This window comes from Trachurus japonicus, chromosome 7, assembly GCF_045865225.1.
Source record: "Trachurus japonicus isolate A0001 chromosome 7, Traja_1.0".
NCBI lineage: Eukaryota > Metazoa > Chordata > Actinopteri > Carangiformes > Carangidae > Trachurus > Trachurus japonicus.
In genome coordinates this window covers 19340883-19353129 of record NC_140913.1, presented here as the reverse complement: position 1 = coordinate 19353129, position 12247 = coordinate 19340883, and the positions used below count along the sequence as shown (strand labels likewise).

The window sequence follows — 12247 nt, the reverse complement described above, 5'->3', positions numbered from 1 at the left end:
GCATGGAAACTGGACTGGGGGGGGGGGGCATGCAACTACACATATAGTACAATGAAGGTTTATTCTAACCTCCGCAGCCCAAGTCCAACCCTTGGTCCTCTCTCTCTGTCGCTCTCTCTCTGTCTGTCTCTCTCTCTCTCTCTCTGAGAATTAGGGAAAAACACAACTTAATAATACCCAAAAAGAATAATGTAAGTCACAAATGGGCACTGGACAAGTCCCAGCCAGGTTTATCACCCTTTAATGTCCCCTGGAAACAGCTAATTTACATTTTTAAAAATTGTCATTAAAAGTTTTCATTAAAAATACACGATTGATAGATCAGAATTAATGTTGCCTGTCCCCCATCACTTTTAAACCAATCAGGTGTGGCTGCTGAATCAGAGAGGCACTGTGTGTCTATATGCACTGGCCAACACAACAAGAGACAAAAGGCCATGTGGAACTTAACAAGTGTGTGAGACTGATACGCCATTTGCAATGCACACCAAAAATGATTGGTATCAGGCAATCACAATCATCGGTGACCTTTCAGTACAGTCATCCTTGCAGAATCACTGCAGAATTTACACTCCGAGAGAATTGTGTAACAAGGAAATACATAATAATCCTACATGTTATGCTGAATGTTATGGTTATGTTTTTGACAAATCATCATAACTATAATACACTGATGACTATAAAAGCAAATCACACGCCTTACCTGTAGTTCATGATTTGTCTCAGCACTGTAAATAATTTATCTTTTAATGATCATTACAAATTGATAAATCCACTTCCATATCACTGTATGGTTTTTAGTGCTACAGTGCTCCCCAACATACAGCATGCACAGACAGAAACAAAGAAAGAAAGCAAGAGTGACAGGGAGCAGCAGCAGAACGATCGAGGTCTGCGCTTGCCTCTCATCAGAGCTATTCCAAGCGGCCGCCCTGTCAGAACACGCCCCAGATGAGGTCTCTCAAGGCAGAGAGAGAGCTGTCATAACAAGACGCCTGGAGGGCCGTTCAATCAGACAGACAGCCCTGAGAGGTGTTAGGCACACACGCAGGACCCGTCTGCATGTGAGTGGTCCTGGTTATAGCCACGGAGTACAGCCCTGCTGACAGACAGCCGTCATTCACAGGCCTTTATCCTTCTCTCTCTGCATCTCCTTTTACCCTCTTCTTCCTCTCTCTCTTGCTTTCTACTATACCACCGCACCAGGAGGGAGGGAGCACCACTTGACAGGTTTACTTAAATATTTATGCTGACAGAGAAAAGACAAGAATGTTATCTCCAACAAAACGTGCTTCCGTATCAACACGTCCTCCGACTCACATGAAATATTTGCTCCCTAAAACCTCTCCACCTCCTCTTAGAGCTAGTTAAAAAGGCATGTGCGCCAGTGAAGATTGAAAACCCAGATAAGATGACCCCAAAGGTATGTAGCTGCTTTCATCAGGTGTCGTGAATATTAATAGAAGCCACTTATGTGATAAAACGACCGCAAGAAGAAAAATTCAAGGCAGGAGTCATGGCACTAATGAAACACTCCTTCCACTGCAGCCTCTCTCTGCACTGTTGTTCACTCATTGACTTCTCTTGACTCTCCATTTACAAAACACAGATGGGCTGGTGTTGTTACAGTGCGCCGGGCCCCGGGGATGTGTGTGTGAGAATGAGGCAGCGCTGTACCACAGATGCCCCATCTCATGTGATGCACATCCCATTGATGTAGGGTGGACAGCTTCTCCAATCAACAGATCACCTTTTCAAACAGTCCTTTGTTCCTCGACCTCCAGCAGCTGGCAGCAATTAGCTGCCAGGACAGTACACAGCAGTCCGGCTTTCCAGTCAGTCCATTACTGTGGAGGGACGGCTGTAACGTGGGAGTGGACTCGCAAGAACTGGGGACTACAAATTAGATCCGTGATAGATGTGAAAACCATGCAGACCTAACTTTGCAACTTTCTAAGCATAGTCATATCCAAAGCAGAGCAACACACATGTTCATTAAACCCACATTATGCTACAGGGGATACTCTGTATACAATTACTGAGATGTTAGTCCTCATACTCAGCTGGTTTTTTTTGCTTTGCCAAGTTGGCACAACAGCTGATGAGTTCAGTTTACCCAGCGGACTGCCAAGTTTCCCCTTGAAAAGTCTTGTTGCTGACAGCAATAATAAATAGCAATCTGACCAATCAATTGTAGACCAGCTTGAACCCCTTAAGTCCTTAAGAATGAGAGGCTGGGGAAAAAATCAATTTGCAATTTACATCAGGCTGATGAGTGTTGAAAACACTAAGAAAGAGACAGCTCCAAGGATCCAAGTATAATTACATCCCAGCCAGTGCAGAGCCGTGGTCATAATATCATCATGGGTTTCATAATTAATGGTACTGGGCAGGACTCAGTCTCACAGTGCCTAAACTTCTGTCATTCATGTGCACAGACTGCTCAGCACTGCCAGGTATCACTCAGGGGACATTATTTGTGTCGCATCAGTGGGCAGTGAGTGTGTGATGACAACCTCTTAGTGGCTTAGCTTCCTGGAAACATGGCTACCTGGACAAAACACAATGGGGCTGATGGGAAGAGGACACCGTTAAGGTTAAGGAGCAGATTGAGTCGGTGGGGTGTCTCAGGTGCCAGAGGCTACTGCCACATTGTATTGTAACCTACAGTATGGACACACGTGGAAAAACCAGATCTTGTGGAGGTGCTAAAAGAGCAATGGACTGCAAGGCTTTTATTTTATTCTATTACCTGTGCAAACCAGGATGAAGAGCAGATCCACCCGCTGCCTATCTCTCACATGATCTCACAAACACATGCGGCAAATGAAAAGGGTCGCAACACATTTATGCAAAGGGTGCAGTGCACAGCCAGAGACGGAGCCAAAAGTCATAATGAAAAACAGAAGCAGAGGGAGGTGAATGAATAGTCGTGGTTTCAACTATGTTTTGTTTTCTAGTGGAGACAGAAAGAAGAGGCAGAAAAAGGAGCAGGCTCGAAGGGTTAAACGTTGGCAAAAAGCGGGGAGGGGACAAAAGGCCCATTGTAAGGGCCAGAAGTGTCCCCGGAAAGGAGGGGAGAGAAAAGAAAGCCACCACTGGCTGGTCCCCCGGACCCATTGTAGGCGAAGGGGAGTGCAGCCACGCATGACAGATGTCCCTGGCCATTGTTTCCCAGCAGCCTCCTCTCTGCCTCCTGCTCCAGCTCTGGAATTCCATGAGATGGCCTCCGCCTGTGAGAGTCGTTCAACGCGCCTCATCTCTCGCCGAGTGCTCCCCGCCACTATACCCTGGCGATGCCGGGCCAGTGGGTGTGTACGGAGACTCTCAAGGTGGGGCTGCACGGGGCTGCGCTTCTCAGGAGGGGCTCTAAGCAGGGTGCCACAAGTTCTACTCACTAGACAGCACCGTTCCCACCGGCCTTTTCCTTTATGGTACTGCACTTGCCAAGACATGTGAGTGTACAAACGTATAGAGACAGAGCAGCTGTGTGTGTGCACAGAAAAGAAATATGTTGATACTACATAAGTCACTACATGAAACCTGACATTCACCAACTTATAAATCAATCAAAATAAGATCAATTGTGTTTGTAATTATCTGAATGGCTTCAAAAACAGCGGTCACATTTTGTTTTGGCCTGGAGGCTATGAGGCAAAGGCAAATTACTAAAGCGCTAAGTGAAGCACAGGTGAACGCTTTTTGCAACATAAAGAATTGAGGTAAGCTGTTTTTTCAAAGCAGTGACATTTTGCCTTCCCCATTCAGCGGCCCACCATGTGGCAGACCTACAGAGGCGGCTTGTCGGGCTGTCAGTCACAGCAACAGTGTGCCAGTGGGAAATGAGCACAACAATAGCCCTGTCTGGTTAATGGGTGAGAGAAATAGCAGACAATCCTTCATTTCTATGCCTTACCACCACACTGTCTGTTCTCTGTCCTATTCTTCTCCCAGTCTTAACCACATTCTGCCAACACTCGCTCACTCAGACTCCAGCAGTTACCCCACCCCCGCCGGCCTGTTTCAAACACACACACACACTCACACACACACACACTCACATTCCTATGCATAAGCATGAGAGAGTGACCAAGCGAGAGGGAGAGAGATGTCTAAACAGAGTGGAAAATCTGCTTGAAAGCAATGAATGTTTACCGCGTGGATCAATGGCTGGCTGTTAAATCATTTGTTGAATTATAACAGAGCTGAGGTGTAGCTGCTGCTGTAACACCCGGCAACTCTGGGTTGCGCTGTCTGAAGCTATCCTGCCACCCTGACCCCAAACTAAACACTGCGTCAGCACAAAACCACCATCTAAGAAGACACTTCATCATTATAGATGATACAAATGCAACTTCCACATAGCCTATAAGCAAAATACTCTTTACTCTGTCAGATGCTCAGTACACAATCTGCAGAGGTGACAGGAAACGATCTGAGAACATGGACTTGAACAGGAGACACTCCAACTGTTAAGATGGCGCTGGTTATACATGTGGGAATGTTTGCTTTGAAGTTGCTTAATGTGCCTGAGTCCTTCCATGTGGGGATGAGTCAGACACGTCACCTAGAACAAGATGCCCCACAATCTCTATTTCATTCAGCACTATAGCGCAGCACTACAACTACTCTTAGACAGCCAGCAATCTTTTCATTTACAGGAAAACATACTGCGATTAAAGAAGAGACAACAGGCACAATGAGAATTGGAAAAAAAAAACCTAACCCTAACCCTAAAACTGGGGATGCATGAGTACTGTTTTTTCCCAACCGACACTGATGACCAATAACTTCCTGCTTCTCATAACTGATGCCGATACCGATAACATTTTTAATAGTTTATATACACACCTGAGGTAAAGAAAGACAAAGATGTGATGAGTAAAGATGAATTAAAAGTATATTTTTTGGCTTTACATACTTTTATTAGATAGTTCAGATGAGAGAGACAGGAAATGCGGAGGCAGAGAGAGGGGGAATGACATGCAAGGGCCGCCTGATGCAGGATTCGAACCGGGGCCACCTGCAGTGAGGACTGTAGCTTCTACATATGGGGCGCCTGCTCGACCAACTGCGCCACTCGACGCCCCGTGAAGATGAATTTAATATTATAGCTCTGTATCTGACCAACATCACTGCTGTTGTAATCACAACAAAAACACGAACAGTTATGACACTTCAAAAATCAACATTTATTATTGTTTCAAATCAACTTAGCAAAAAAAAATTTTTTTTTGACTTATCTGTGTATTTTGCCTATAATTATTTAACCCTAACCCCTTTAATTATTGTCCAATATCGGGGCATTAATTATCTGTATCAATAGTTATCGTGCATCCCTAAACATATTCACCACTTTGACGACACATTTATGTTTTCTTTTAAAACACAAGAACTGACTGTCCTGGAGAGGCTGTCTGCAAATGTGTGCCACTAATTCACTATAAACAGCACTGGGACCTCTGATGATGGGTATCTTATCAAGAGTGGCTGTAAACACTGCCCCAAGTATAATCTGCCCCTGAGGCTGCATGTACAACAAAAAGAACCACTTTCTTCGTTTACTTGACTGATGTTATTTTATACTTTATCTTTATTCAATATTATATTTCTATGTTGAACCTTTTTGTGTGTAAGTTGTCAGTGATTTCCGTAGGATCATCTCCTGACTTTTTCTCCTCTGCCCTCTCTGCTGCAAACAGAACTGTCTCTGTCAGTCCTGTTGTTTTGTGGTCTAACTTTTTTTTTTTTTTTATCCCTGGAGCTCTTTGTGTTGTCTTTCTCAAGCTCAACTATTTACCATTTATTCACCTCCGTTCGTCACTGTCACTCCTGGCTCCAGATAAGTGCACGACTGAAACGCTGAAACACAAGATACAGGCCTCTTTCTCTGTCACGTCTGGCAGGTTAATGTCAACAGTGAAGCAACATTAGTGTCATATGTTCCTCAACCCACTCGTGTTAAGAGCTATGTCTGGTGTCACAGCTGAAAGCTCAGACCCAAAGCACAAGGTGAGGATCCGCCCACAGTGATTATTTATTCTTCCTAACTAGCCACCATAACCTGGTGGGTCTGACCTTCAATCCGGTGGTGGAGAAAAGCATGACATATGGCCATGTCTGCTCATCCACGGGTCGACCCTGGATTGGGCCGGGAGACCCCTGGGTAAAGTCAAATGAATGCATGTAAACATTTAGCCCCCTGCACACTGTTCCATGATCCCCCGCAAAGGCTTAGGTGACCCCAGTCAACATCAATCAGACAAAACACAATAGGAAGAAGCACACGGGGGAAAAACCGGGGTCAGCCGCACTTTTAATAAGTAGACGCTGATGGCAATGTGGAAGCAGACCGGCCCTGTCCGACCGTGGGTAAGCTGGGCATTGCTGCCCCCTCAACCGCAAGCGGCAGTTATGAGGAACCCTCAATGCATGAGCTTTAGAGATGAGTGGATAATCTACTTGGGCGGATTTAAGACTAATCTGCCATTTCTGCTCTCCAAATCAAATCACAATGGGATACATATAGGGCTTATGCACTGATATGATGATTTCAAAGCATGAACAGAAGGAGGACGATTCACAGAATGGCCAGGGGAGCATTTGCAAGGATTTGGCAGGAATATGATATAACAACAACAAAATGAAATGCTTTATTTTGGTTTAGTTTAGATAGCCCAAATGGTCACCACCTCCCACAACAGCCCGGTACAAATTGTACTATGACAATCTATAACCTCTTCCTTGCAGCTTAGCCGAGCTCTATCTCTCAGGGACATGCATCAAGTACACAGACAGAGAATGGGTGTTTTGACAGCTGCAGGGACAGCATTACCCTATTTCTCTGCCTTCTGAGATAAGAACTATCAACAGAGTAGGAAACGTAGAAGCCGGTCACGCCTTCCCTGCTGCAACATGCTGTGGTTATGTTGTCATCCTGAGGTTTATGTCTACCACAGTGGCACAGCTACAAACCCACAGAGCTAATGATAGTTAGCAAACAGTAACTCACATGGTCCCGTCTGGCTGTCTGACAGTCAGCAGGGGCAGCGAGTGTGGGTCCGAATGGGCATAAACACATGTAATCATTCGCACGTTTGAAGAAACACACACTAACAACATGCTGGATGGTGTGTATCCTCTGATGCGGGTGGCTGTCAGTTAAAGTCTCTCTCTCTGACAGTCCTGGCCCCTCATTTCATTACCAGTCCTCCTCTCTGCCAGACACTTACAATCCCATTACCTTCTACAGATCAGCTCCGGCCTGAGCCAGTGCCTCCCTGCACAGACACAAACAGATTGATCCAAAATCTGCAGCAGCAAACAGCAAGGGCAAAGACGAGCAGTGCCAGATTCACAGCCTCACAATCAATAAGTAAGGAAGCGTGAAAGAGTTGAAAGCAAATCTGGGCGAGTTATATTCATCATATTTTTCTACCACAGATTACACATGGATTTGACTTATTACTAACCGCTTTCAAAAGACACACAAGATTACTAAAATATTCTTGGTGCATTGATGCATGAGGACTAATGACACAGAATGAACCATTTCTAACTAAATCTCCCCCTGCACATGTTTCAAAATCCTCAAATTAAAAAGACTGAATCAATAAATATAAATAAACACAGAACTACTCTGATATACTACATCTCTCCTGCTCTCTCTTTACCCCAAGGAAATGACATGAGGCTATGAAAGGGTACGAGGCAATCACTTGGCGGTTGAGCTTTGAGACCACAGTTGTCCACAAGCATCCTCCAAAATCTGCTGAAAATAGACTTCCCCAGCTGCTCTACGACCACATTCACCCAAGCTGACTGCTACACCACCCCCTCCACCTATTCCCCCCGTGGAGACAAGGCCCGAGTCCACGCTGCAGTGGTATTGTTCAACATTTAAGATCCTGTTATGAGGCAGAAAGAAATCAAACTCCCCCTGTTGTGGTATAAGCAGGCAAGGGACCACCGGGCCTGTCCTCCCATTCATCCGCAGGAAAATGCAAGAGATGGAGGAAAGAGCATTTTGTTTTGTGATGGTGAAGAGAAAATCTACAACTAACATAAGCTGCTGGGTCTTTGCAGGCTTCCTTTCATTTCTCCCACCTCCCCGCCCCCACCACCAGCTCTGCCTCCTTTGTGGACCGTGGCCTGGCGTCCATGCCCCGAGTGCGCTCGCTGGAGCACAGGGCCCTGCAAGAAAGGACTCTATTCAACAGCCTTCCTCCAGATGCTTGCCAAAACAGTCCTCCAGGCTACAGCAGGGAGCACAAGAGGGGAAAGAGCAGGAAAGGGAGATAGGAATCTGATATCCTATCATTAACAGGCCAAATAAATTGAAGGAAAAAGTCCCAGGCTACACCGTTGCCCTCAGTCGTGATGTTTATAGGTGATAGCCTTATTGTTTTGTCTCTTGTGGCGTTTCAAAGACTTGTTGCAAAAGTAGAGAAGGTGTTCGTTGTTGCAGATAAATTGTCTAATGTGTAGCGTCCACTGTGATTCAGAGACACTGCCCTCCAAACCCCTAAGTAAGGCACGATCCATATGAGAGCATTGTGTGGGAGATTCTCATCAATGTAAATCAGCCTTACACCTTATGTAACATTTTCTTTCATGTCCTAGAATTGAAAAGTAAAGTAAGTAATGAAACATGTTTAATTATGACCTCCACATTCTTTCAGTTTCAGTCTCAAAACTGCAGTTACCATGTGATAATGTGCAGATACCCATATAATGAACATAAATGTAGCAGACCAAGTACAAAATAACACCAAACCCAGTGAGAGACTGTGATGCTGTTAGATAGCCTTTACGTGATGCTTTGTAATGGAGTGCCCCTGTGTGTACGAGACAGAGCAGATCAATGCAATATTAATGTATCAATCAGCACCAAGTTATCAAGCAGCAGCAGAGAGAACAGAACTGTCGACCCTGTAAGCATGACCCTCAGCTATATATCCCTGCACTCAACTCCCCATCTTCTCTTAGTGATAATATATATTGAATATAGACTCAAACATTTATACCCTCCCTCCCCAAGGGTAAAGCCAGAGGAAAACACTGAGAAGACTTGTAAGGTAGATGTGTGAACATTTCTCCAACGATCCAGCACAGTCCTTATGAATACAATATTACTGTTTTTTGTTTTTTACAGATCGTACTGGTCAGCTACTTGCTTTATTCACCAGTACAATTGCATCAGGCATCTTCATATCTTTGAATACAATCAGGATCTGAAAGTCTCTAGACCTTCAAGACTGCAGATACAAGAATAGAGTTGTTTTCTGTGGGACCTACATAAAGTATGGAGGTACATTTGTGTCTTTATTATTCAATTAAAAAAAAGTTGATTTAAACAAAAAATATATTTTCAATAAAATAATAACTCACTTCAATCAAAAAAACCTTTTCAATCAAAGAAAAAAAGAGTTCAAACGCAATCTTTTGGGTCTCAAATATTTTTTCATTCAAACATTTTTTTTGATTGAAAAGGTTTTTTTGATTGAAGTGAAGTTTGCTTTGATTGAAAATATAGTTTTTGTTTAAATCAACTTTTTTTTTTTGATTGAATAATAAATACACAAATGTACCTCCATAATAAAGTTGCCTTTAGTTTTCTTTATAATAAAAGGAAATTAAATACTGTACAGCAGCAGCATTCAATAACTCACAGTAAAAGGCTGAAATACTCGCCATAGAGGTCACAGTGAACTCTGCAGAGTGAAGACAACCTCACTACTGCCGAGTGGTCAAGTCTGACACTGACACCTGGTGGCCAAAGCCCAGAAGTACACTGTATACAGAAACTAGCTATTCATTTGTGATGATTAGATGGTCTTCTGGTTTTTGACTCAATTAGGGGAGGGGGGGATCAATAAGTTATGTGCAGCTCAAATTAAAGTTAATTCTCAACCTTCACCAGATGAAACCAGAGCTAGCATGTCATTTATGCCAGTGTCTGGTGCATGATTTTTGTCTTTTTATTTGGATGTGATTTTGTAAAAAAGTGTGGACAGAGAAACAAACATTTTGGCCATGAATAGAACGTAAAGTAAATACATCAATGAAAACATTAGAGTTAGATATACCTAAAATGTACCTAGTCAGCAAATGGCGGCTGAATGTTTAACACCACACCTGCAGAATTATCAAGAATATATTATGATGATTAGATGTTTATGTTTGACTTCAGCACAACAAGATCAACATTATCCAATGTGTGATGATACTGGAGGACAACATAAACTATACTGTATATCTCTCTTGGTAAAGTTTTTCAGATATATTGGTAAATAATCCCCTTTTTGAATATATCTAATGAATTATAACCTCCCAAAGCCATGGAAATTTCCTACTAACTAACAGATGCTTGTTTTATCCTGAAATTACAGTAAGTAACTTGTACATCTGACCCCACAGTGTCAGCAAACTTGAGTCATAAATGTCAAGATATACTTCTGTGAGTCACCTAAGCCACTCGAGTTGGTGGTGTGTTTACATTTAAGAATTGTCTTGTATATATAAGACAGCGGGGCCACTTCTCAAAATACTTACTCTGACTTTCTCTGTGGTCCTGACACATGTGTTCAGTCTAAACAGTGCATTTCATTGTGTGTTGTCAAAATGATTCACTGGTTTAAATACTGTTGAAATTGCAAAACCAATTGCAAAACAACTCTCATTCTGAGGAAAACTATGATGACATCTGAATCATCGGGATGGATTCATGTAAAGGAGAGGATAAGTGGTGAGAGGGAAACTAACAAATTATCAGATCACTAATCTTCTAAGAACCAAAACATTGCATTTAATCAATACTTCAAATACACTGAAGTAAATAAGATGATTTTTTTTTTAAAAGAAAAGAAAAAGAAAAAAAAAGTTTACTGAAATATACATCCACCACCAACACAGACAGATATGTACCCTGATAAGTCCTTGAAGACTGCAACACTCTGGCTGCCTATACAGTCTTTATATCAAATATTAAAAAAGTGAACAGTGCAGTTATAAGTGTCATTTTCTTTGCGTCACACAGCAGAACAATGTTTCTCCACACCTGCTACTGTCTCAGTAAGTCAGAATGGGCTGTGACCTTTGACTTATGTCGTGAGTACTCTCCATTCTAGCTCAGATCCACTATGATCCAAAACACCGTAATGAGGAGGAGGGTCGTGGTCTGTGGGAGGTGACCCGTATATATGTCACACTGGGACACCTGCTGTCCTTAAGGAGTGACGGAGACAATCAGTATTTGTAGTTTAGTCCATCCCAGTGTATCTTCAAGGTGTTGATACAAAGTGTGAAGGAGCTCCTCAATACTACACTGCATGTGCACCAGACAAGCAAGTACAGCGCTTCACTGGAGACAAGCCAGAGTTAACCAAGGTGAGTTTGTTCATCAGACCCAAGCATTTCATAAGAAATGCAAGTTTTTTTCATTTCTTTAATAATCAAGTAGGATAAACATTGTGTTTTTGGTTATGTGTTAACCAGGTGACCTAAAGATGAGGCTACTCGTGTGGTGTATGTTGGTGCTGTTCCTCTGCTCGAGCAGTAAAGAGATGGTTGTGGATAAAACAGCAAGAGCAGCAAAGTGTGTCTTCAGCCTCATTCTGCTTAACTGGATATGTGCATGTTTGGACATTTAGCCTTTGTATACTTTTACATTTGATATGATTTAGCAAACAGAGTTATTCTGTGAAATCAATGAAATGATATAATGATCTGAATGTGCAGCTTCAGTTTTCTCTGTATTTTTTTCTTCTTTTGCTGAACAAAACAATCAATATACTATATTGTGCAATATCTGTGTGCAATATGCAACATGATGTCTGGCAATGAAATTGACTGAAAACATAAACTTAACATTCACATATCTGCTCTGGTTGATCTTAGATGGCATTCATATCAGATAGAAAAAGGAGAAGACATCATCCAAAACCTGAAAAGGCACGCAGAAGGGACGTTCAGCAGCGACTTCACCCATCATCTCGATAGGATAAAGGCTAAGGATTTTGTGGAGTGGCTGGCCACCATCAAACGGGAAGGGTGAGCTGACAATCAATATTTATGCTGGAGCTGTTTCTTTGGTGTTGATGTGACAAGAAGGTGGAAAAGTAGAAGTTTGTCAATAAGTGTTTTTAATGGCTCTAAATCACTGTGATGGAAATCTTTTAATATTGGATCAAAGTGAAAATGAAGTATTTCCAGCTGAGTGTGCTTCAACCCCTTTATTATTATTATT

The 12247-nt window shown here is 42.8% G+C and overlaps 1 long non-coding RNA gene across 1 annotated transcript; it reads left to right on the top strand.

The window, feature by feature from the left end:
- Positions 1-11046: 11046 nt before the first annotated feature.
- On the top strand, positions 11047-12048 carry LOC146984592 (uncharacterized). The gene is made up of 3 exons (XR_015036213.1): positions 11047-11388; positions 11497-11596; positions 11899-12048. It is a non-coding gene; the product is annotated as an uncharacterized LOC146984592 (long non-coding RNA).
- The last annotated feature ends 199 nt before the right edge of the window (positions 12049-12247 follow it).